A 9,655-nucleotide genomic window follows, 5' to 3' on the forward strand; every position below is an offset into this window, starting at 1 on the left:
AAAGTCCATCACCTTGTCGCAGTCCCCCCGAGATTCGAATGAACTGGATAGTTCACCCGAAACCCTTACGCAGTTTTGCACACCGTCCATCGTTGCTTTAATCAGTCTAGTCAACTTCCCAGGAAAGCCGTTTTCGTCCATGATTCTCCATAGCTATGCGCGGTCGATACTGCCGTATGCCGCCTTGTAGTCGATGAACAGGTGATGCGTTGGGACCTGGTATTCACGGCCTTTCTAGAGGATTTATCGTACGGTGAAGATCTGGTCCGTTGTCGACCGGCCGCCGATGAAGCCAGCCTGATAACTTCCCACGAACTCATTCGTTTTAGGTGACAGACGACGGAAGATTATCTGGGATAGCACTTTGTAGGCAGCATTCAAAATAGTGATCGCCCTGAAGTTCTCACATTCCAAATGGTCGCCTTTCTTGTGAATGGGGCAGATTACCCCTTCCTTCCACTCCTCCGGTAGCTCTCCTGTAGCTCGGTTTCCCAGATCCTGACTATCAGCCAATGCAGACAGGTGGCCAACTTTTCTGGGCCCATCTTGATGAGTTCAGCTGCGATACCATCCTAACCAGCTGCTTTGTTGGTTTTGAGCTGGTGAATGGCATCCTTAACTCCCCTCAGCGTGGGAGTTGGTTCATTTCCGTCCTCCGCTGCACTGGCGTCGTCGTTTCCTCCCTTGCCGTGGTCTCCCGTTCCTACGTTCTCCATGCCATTCAGGTGCTGATCGAAGTGCTGCTTCCACCTTTCGATCACCTCACGTCCGTCCGCCAAGAGGCCTCCGTTCTTATCTCTGCACACTAAGAAGCGCGACGGTAAAGGTAAAATCGATCGTTATAAAGCTCGACTAATTGCGAAGGGTTTTACCCAATAGAATATTTCGACTACTCGGAGACATATTCACCAGTGGCAAAGATGACTACCTTGGTTTGAAGAAACGTTTGCTCCGAGAGTTCTTGATGAAGGACCTGGATCAAGTAAAATATTTCCTTGGACTGAACAACAACCGGAATAGAACGAAGGGCGTTATCCTTATGACAGTCAATCAGTAGCAGTAAGTGCTGAACATTCTGCAGCGGTTCGAGATGTCAGATTGTCGACCTTCTGCTACCGAAGGATCCTCATCTGAAGCTACTCAAGTGTGAAGATCCGAAACGGTTCACGAAGAAGTCGTAAAATAAGCTGATCGGTTGCCTAATGATGGTTACGTCGAGACCAAACATCTGCGTAGCGGTCAATTACTTTGTGAGCTTCCAGTCTTACGGACGAGCATTGGATTACACCTGTACCTGTACCCCGCATGACCCACTCCATATCTCCCAGCCAGCCACTCCTAATGTTGGATCCAGGATATAAACAGTTTTACTTCCGATGAAATTAGTAACGACCAAAAGCCCAGGTTTAATGAACCTCTTGGAATCTAAAGAATCGTTCCCAGACTCGTAGAGAAATATTTAAAACTGGACTTTGTTTTCACACATTTATCAAATCTAGAGTTCGTTGCTTATACATTTTTTTCTTCGCATCTTTGGAAAGCTCAAGCGCCACTGAAGCATAACGGAGCCGAAATTAGTATAAAATTGAAATAATGAAGAATACTGAAATAGTTAAACAAAAAGTACAGTATTTTCGCTTGCGAGCGTTTGTCTTGGGTGGAGATTATGAAGTACCGTAAACCGGGGTCAAATTGATCTCCGGGTCGAAATTGATCAGACGTTTTTCAGTTATTTAAAGCATAATCTATACAGTTTCCTTCCAAGTATCGTGATGTAGGAATCCTATACTAAACGATACATATAAGGAAACTATTTAAAACATGCTTAATAGGGTGTCCCAAAATAGAAAAAGTGTCAAAAAGTTAACTTGCTCACCCTTAGAATGATAGATTAGGGTCTAAGAAACAACAGTTCCATACATGAAAACTCAATCAAAAAATATTTAGAGGTTGCACGCATCGATTTTATGAAAAATGGACGATTTTTGGTATTTTCACCAAAAAAATGCTAATATGAGTTGAAAAATAAAAGAAATAAAAGTCATCAATCAAAGTAAATCATAGTTCTAGGTCCCGCAAACAAAGTTTGGAGGGAGTTTAGGTCGACAAAGCTGATTTTATATATTTGGCAAAGGTTAAAATATCAAGAAATCGAGATTTTTTTCACCAAATTTTTCAAAAATGCTCAATTTATAAGGATTTTGAAATTTTTCCTGTGATTTGCGTTTCCCTTATTTTATAGCAAATTTTGTGTAGATTATTTCGGCTGAAAACAGTTTTGAGCTATTCGTAAAAACTCCTGCATTTACATCTCATTTCACTATTATGCTTCTGAACTGAGTTATGGATAAATGAGTCAAATGATTGCCAGGTGATCGAAAACACCCTTGCATTTTAGTGGTTTTCAATGTTAGAGCAGTAGTTCTGGTATAACTAGAAAGAACCTATATTTTAGCTTAACAAGAGTACCAACACCTTTTTTAAAAAGGTAAACATTGTTGAGCGATCTACACATCACTCAAAATATATCATAGAACTTCACACATGGGATTTGATTGTCTGACTTGCGATCACTTATATTATTAAAATTTCGCAACGAGTCACTTCTTGAGTCTTTCTTTGAATCAGTAAACACAATCAATGTAAAATTATCAAATTAACCTAATTTTTTTCTGAAAATCTTCAAAAATGTGTAGTTACATAACATAACATGTCAAACACTTGTTATTTGCTTTTTTTTTGCATGGTAGCCATAGAAACTAGTGAACAAAAACAAATAACATAAGAAAATCCGATTTTTTCATTGATTGTGTTATCACTATTATGCCGATATCTCAACTCATGAAGGAGATAGCTCAAAATTGTCTTCAGCCGAAATAATCAGTTCACCATGCAATTCAAATGGAATTGGTCTATAATTGTGGGTGACCCATGAATGTGCTATGACTGTACTCTCAACCGGAAGTTATGGCTGCTGTTGAGATGCTATTACGGAAAAATAATGGAGCACTACAAATGCATATTAAAATATGGCATTAGATAGTGGAACCTTATAAATGCGTTATCAATTATGACATCACATTTGGCCAAACACAACATAGAACAGATATTTTGCCCTGTTACCCTATTGGATAACAGTTTCCAATGACAGGATGACGAGGTTTCATAAATGTTGTTGGTCCATCAGTCAATCCTGTAATCGTATTTTCTCTGGCAGGTTGCCTTTTGTTCGCAACATTCTTTGCTTTCATAGCTTGAGTTTTGTCTAGGAATTTCTAACCCTAAGGGGGCATACTGAATCTCATTAAAATGTATTAAAACGAGACGTCTAAATTCTGATGTCCCTGTTAGGGAGCGATTCTCGTATATTACAGATTATTTTCGCTCGAAATAACCTGAAAGTAGGCCACATAAGCGAACCTTCTGAAATCTCATTAGGCTTTAAGACACCAGAGCGCTATAAATGTGCATTAAAATTGAGGAGATGCTTACAGATTAGAGTGGGATATGTAACAAAAAATAAAACTTGTAATAATGCTTCCTTAGTGAATTATTGATCTAATTGCATGACATATATTCAGTCATACAGTTGAACAAATCTATTCAATTCAACATTTAAGTGACTCTACTTCGAGACAATGGCAATTCGAATCAGATCAATCAATCTTTTCCTTAGAAAAGCGATCCGCCTTTTGGACGTTTCAACTCAAATCCACTACAATTTGCAACAATTTTCATTTTTCGATCCATCATTGAGGCATCGGTTCTCGGTTGACAGCCGAACAGAACGATTTCTAAATCAAAGAGTAGTAGAACAGCGCCACATCACCAGAGAAAGATTGCAACGGAAAAAATTGAAAGTAAAATAGCGAGCGTCCCGTCGTCGTCCCGCCATCCGTTCCGGGCAACGGCGAATCCACGGCAGTGGACTCCTACGCGTGCCTCTCGCCGAAGAACCCCGACTTCTGGACATTATTATAGATTGCATCCGTTGAGGCGCATCCTCTCAGGCCGGAACGGAGCGAGAACGCCAAACACAAAATTGATGACACTTTCCGGCTCTGTATTGTAATTCACCGGAACACACCATTCGCTCGAATCAATCAAATCTCGGATTGCGGTGGTTGAAGTCGTCGTCGTATTGAAATCGTCGCACAAGATTGAGTGTGAAAAAATTGTTGTCCTTTCCGTGGCGTGGCGTAACGGGGAAATGTGGGAGAGAAAAAAAACCGTCCGAGGGATAAATCATCATTTCCACATGAGTTGTCGGGCGGATTGGGTCCTCTGTAGATGACCGGACCACGCGCGCATTTTTCCGTTTCACCCGAACAGTTGTGGACTTAATTTGATTAATATTTATGATTGCCGAATGGAACATTAATTGTCCACTAAATGGTGCAAAATTGCAATGAAGCGACGCGTGGGTAAATTGGTGAATGAGATATTCAAATCCTCGCTACACGGTGTAGTGTTAGGAAAAAATAACAATGCGTTGAGGGGTTGTGGACGGCAGCCGTTTGCAGCTGACCGAAGGAAGATGAATAGTCGAGTGGTCGACAAATAAATTCAAATTAAAATGTTCTATTTGAATTGAGCGAATGCGATTGTTTGTAATGCGTAACTGACGGTGGGGTTCAAGGGTTTCTGAATCTCTGTTTCTTTCATTTAAAATGCTCAATTGTTGTATTTGTGATAATTATAGTAACAGAACCAAAACCAAAACAGAACCAAATCGTTGGATGTAAATACAGTTAACCTTCAAAAAATTACGATAGCTGGGCGAGCAGTGGAGAATGAAGAAAGCTTCCAATACCATGGTAGCCAAATGGCAGCCACAACATAGGGCATAGGTGCTCAGATTAAGAAGGCAAGGGCTACTTTTGACACCTCATACGCCCCCCCCCCCTTCCTAACTTCTGCTAGTGAACCGTGTAGTGGCCGGCTTAAAATAGCACTGCGGATGTCCTGTTCCGGTAATATCCCCATATCGGTCCCCCAAACGGGGTAATCCCAATTCAAGGTATCACGGAACTCGTGCCGAGAAATGAGTGATCCAGGGTGTGAAAAAGAAGCTCGATCGTTGACGGAGCCTGTGGGGTACCTGGGCACCCCCCACAGAGTATTTTGTCCCCTACCGCGTTAAGGCAGGGTTCTGACGTGGTGGACCTCTTTTCTCTTGCTATTCGAGGAATTGAGTATGACAGTAATAATAATCAAAAACAAAGTAGAAATTGTGGTAGTGGCGAGGTTAACCAGGCCATGGGCCTGTAAAGGCCCTGACGGGAGCAAACTGTGCAGGAGATGTGGCGGGGAGCGCCACAAGGCACATTTCCACACGAGTCCACCCAAGTGTTTGATGACTGAGCAGCAGCTTGGCAAGATCATCGAATCTCCATCCACGAAATCCAACATAAGTAAGGACCTGATTACGGCCCAGTTGCGACTTCGTAAGTCGATGGACGATGCCAAGCAGGGTCACGCGAGACTCGTGAAGACTGCAACAGCGGCGTAACCGGTGAAAGTTAAGGTAACGAAGTCTACCCAGACGGAGGACTTCGCTTCGCCTTCGCAGGAAGTCCAAAAGCTATGGCGGATGCGACTGCTTGTGCTAAGTACTCGCAGAAGCGGGTGAGGCAGCCAGCAGGTGAGGAGCTGTCTGGAGGTCCCCGCAAGGCTATTAAGATACTAACCCTGAAGGTCGGTAGTAATGCCGGCAAGTCGGGCCCCAGCCAGGGCTCCTGGAAATCTGGGAAGGGTGGGCCTGAAAATGCTGGTCCTTGGATTGTAAGGGAACAAGGGGCTGCGATCGTTGTTAGGCTTTCAGCAACCACAGAGTAGGGTGAACCAAGCGAAGGACCCCCTTGGACGAAAAGCGTGCGGAAGAGGAAGAAGAAGAAGCCGCATGCCCAGGAGAACAGGAACGCCAATCCAAGAAGACGTAAAAGAGTAGGTGCCAAGCGCGAGAAAGGCGACGCGCTCGTCGTCAAGACCGAACAGTCTAAGTACTCGGACGTCTTAAGGGCGATACGAAACAACGCCAAGCTCGTGGATCTGGGAGCCGACCTGCGCAGTATCAGACGTAGGTACTCGTACGATCGAGATTATCCTGGAGCTGAAGCGCGATAAGAAGCGCAAGGGTGCCACCTACAAAAGTTTGGCAGAAGAGGTCCTTGGCGAAGGAGTAGAGGTGAGGGCTCTTACACAAGAGGCGACTCTGAAGGGAAAAAAGCCAGACGAAGCCACCGAAGTGGAAGAGCTCGTCACGGTACTGCGGTAACATTGCGAAATGCAGATGGCCGCCGCAGCCGTTATGCTACGGAAGGGTCCGGCAGGGACATAGGTAGCTTTGGTTCAGCTTTCTACGGCGGACGTAAAAACGCCTGTTAAAGTTGGGAGGATTGAGGTAGGCTGGTGCGTATGTCATCTGACGCTCCACGAGCCACTGGTGGTTTGCTTTAGGTGTCTGGAACCAGGACGCAAGTCATGAGACTGCAAAGGTCCTGACAAGCGCAAACTGTGCAGGTGTAACCGTTCGGTTCTAATATTAACTTGTTGGCTCCACCATCAATCCTTTTGCCCAATTCTCCCCTACAGAAACGTACACACTGGGGGAGACACACTCACGGGTTGACAACACCAGCGGCAAGTGAGTGAGCGTCCCCCTTTCTCGAGATTTACCACGCTATGACGAATCGATTGATTCGAGCAGTTTGAACATGGAAAAACATAATAGCTCACAGACCTAGTGGTTTAGTGTCCAATCCACAGATGGCGATACAACGTAAAGGGTGGACAAACATGGCCCTTAACATTAAATTTATGTGTAATAGATGTTATAAAAGCGGCCATGATCGACAAAAGAGCTCTCTTTGTGACTTTGATCCTCGAACGGAATCGTAGTGCGCGCGGTTATTGTAATTAGTCGAGGTTAGAAAAAAAAACCTCTTTTGTGGTGTGAAGTTTTATAATTTGTGTGTTGTATCTTTGTTTAGGGTCGAGTACAAAGGATCGTTATAAAACAAGTATCCGTACAACAAAATGTGTTAGTAAGATTAGTGAATGTTTAGTAAAAAAGAAACTGTGTTAGTATGGTTAGTGTGTTAATGTGTTAATTGGTAAAAATCGTATCCTAAAAACCTAATTTGAATTAAAATTGTAGCTAAAAGTATGTAATTCTACGAACACAAAAATACCAACGAGGACAAACAAATTAAAAAGATATGAAAAAGGTAACTATAAGGCTAGAACAAAATTGTGAGGTTAGATACAGTGACGTCGCAGGGCATTAATACTTGGTGGTCAGGTCCATGCAAGGGGCCTTTTTCTTTTGTGCCTTTTTTTCTAAAACAGCCAGTTCTCTACCACGGCGGGGTAGTTCACGGAAGAACCCGCACGAAGTTGTGAAGAGGCTGCGGGAATGAAGTGAACGTTGTGCCCATTGTAGACGATCGACAGGCTATCCAGAAACCGCCATTGTGTCGACTCCGAGTATATGCCAGTCATCGGTGGTGTACTATTCGACCGCCATCTTCCAAAAGTCAATTGGGAAGATATCTGCGAAACACGCCGTAACAACTCTCGGTGAATGTCTGGCAACCCGTCCGCACACCTGGACAAGCATCCACCAGTAATGTCGCTGGTCTTCGACCGGCTACCCCCAGCTACCTCATCAACCAGGATCCGGATCCACGTCGAGAATCGAAATAGCATGCAAGTATAGACCCCTTTTGACGTCACCAATAAATGATTGTAAATTGTAATTAGCTTCCGTGGTAGCTTATTAGTAGAAAGTGCAACCCTGAAAGTGAAACTCTTCCACCACTTTGCCCCGTTTTACCGAGTTCATAACGAAACTTCCAAGCCTCGCCGTTCTGGGATTCCAGGTCTCAATACATTTACAGACGTTGCCCAGTTATGTTTGTCCGTCCTTGTTTGTTTAACCGTTTGTGGAAAGGATATTCGTAAATTATCCTGTCCTGCTTGATTCTCTCATTTGTGGCCAGTGTACAGTGGGAAAGGAATGTGTTAAACGACCCTGTAGATCCCTATCCCATGAGCTGCCGAGTTACACAGGAGATGCGGCGCGGAAGGCCATATGTCGCAAGGCTGCACGAGTCCACCCATTTGTCTGATTTCTACCGGGAAATCCGTGAACTACAGGCATTCAACGGGTCCCGAACAGAAAAGAATAGCAAGTGAATAACATATCAAGGTATTAATCTTAAATACTCTCATACCTTGACAGGCCCTTCATTAAGTGGTAATAAGAGGCAATATAAAGAAAACGGATACCGTCGTGCGGGGCTTCTTTTTACACTTTTCATGATTTTTCAACTTTATGACATTATAACTCCCAGAGTAGTGAATGGATTTCCACAATTTTTACACATAATAATTGTGAGTATGTATGTAGGATGTATGCAAAATTTGAACTAAATCCATCAATAAACAAAAAAGTTGTTCATACACCAATCGGACACATCTCATATAGAACCAGATGGGGGCTACTTTGGACATTTTTATCTAAAACAAAATTGCATTTCAAATTCCAGGTTTATTTAGAAAACTACTTTGTACCAATACTGTAGTATACTATATCAGACATGATTTCAATAAATTTATGCGTTTGAAGATGGTTCCGTGCTACCTTTGGTATTATGAGCAGCGTGATATTGCTATATAAATAGCCTGAAAAAAAGGACCATCAATCCTTTATTTGGGTGAAATGGTCATTTATAATGTATAACGATACAATCATTCGATTGTATATGCTACGTTGATATATTTTGAATGAATTGATCAACCCTTTGAAATTTATGAACTGTAGAAACAATGCTTACAGACCAAATGTTCTGATACGTTATGTATATTTTATTGATTTATTCGATGTATTTTCGCGTCCTGTCAAGCAATAAACGGTCTGTTTGAAAAACAATTTCAACCAAATGGAGGGAAAACTATTGCTTCGTAATAGTCCCAAAGACATCAAACAGATTTGAACCATATTTCAAATTCGAAAAATCCAAATTCGAAAGTGTCCAAAGTAGCCCCGCATTTCAAAAGTAACCCCGCACGACGGTACCATAATTTTGTATGAATAACACCAAGAAAATATCAAGTTTTGTTATTCCAATAACAAATGCATACCAAGATTTTTGAGTGCTTTACTTGTTATTCAAGAGGTATTGAATAACTAACTAATAACAACTGTTATTTATAAAAATGTACATTTTTTCAATAGTTCCATGCTGTAATAGCAAAACTTGTTATTCTGTTATTTTCACTGCTAAATCAACAAATACCGCATGAATTCCAAATTCTGCTCAAATACTTCCAATTGTTATTGTGATGTTCCCGTAACATTTTGTCTAAAAACACACCAATAACAATTTCAGGTCTTAGAGCACAGTTTGTCCTATGCATGATATTTGTAAGGTATTCCTTTCTGCTCAGGGTGGTCCAAGGTGCCTGACCTTCAAGAAAGCCACAGTGCAGGTAATGCAGCTGTACCTGAACCAGCTCAGCAACAGCTTTACCAGGCGGTTTCTGAGTGGGGAATGGATATCGCCATCATAGCCGACTAATACCGTGTACCTGCCAGTAACGGAAATTGGGTCGCGGATGGGTCCGAAAAAATGGCGGCAATATGGACTTA

This window comes from Aedes albopictus, chromosome 1 (genome assembly GCF_035046485.1).
Source record: "Aedes albopictus strain Foshan chromosome 1, AalbF5, whole genome shotgun sequence".
Taxonomy (NCBI): Eukaryota; Metazoa; Arthropoda; class Insecta; order Diptera; family Culicidae; genus Aedes; species Aedes albopictus.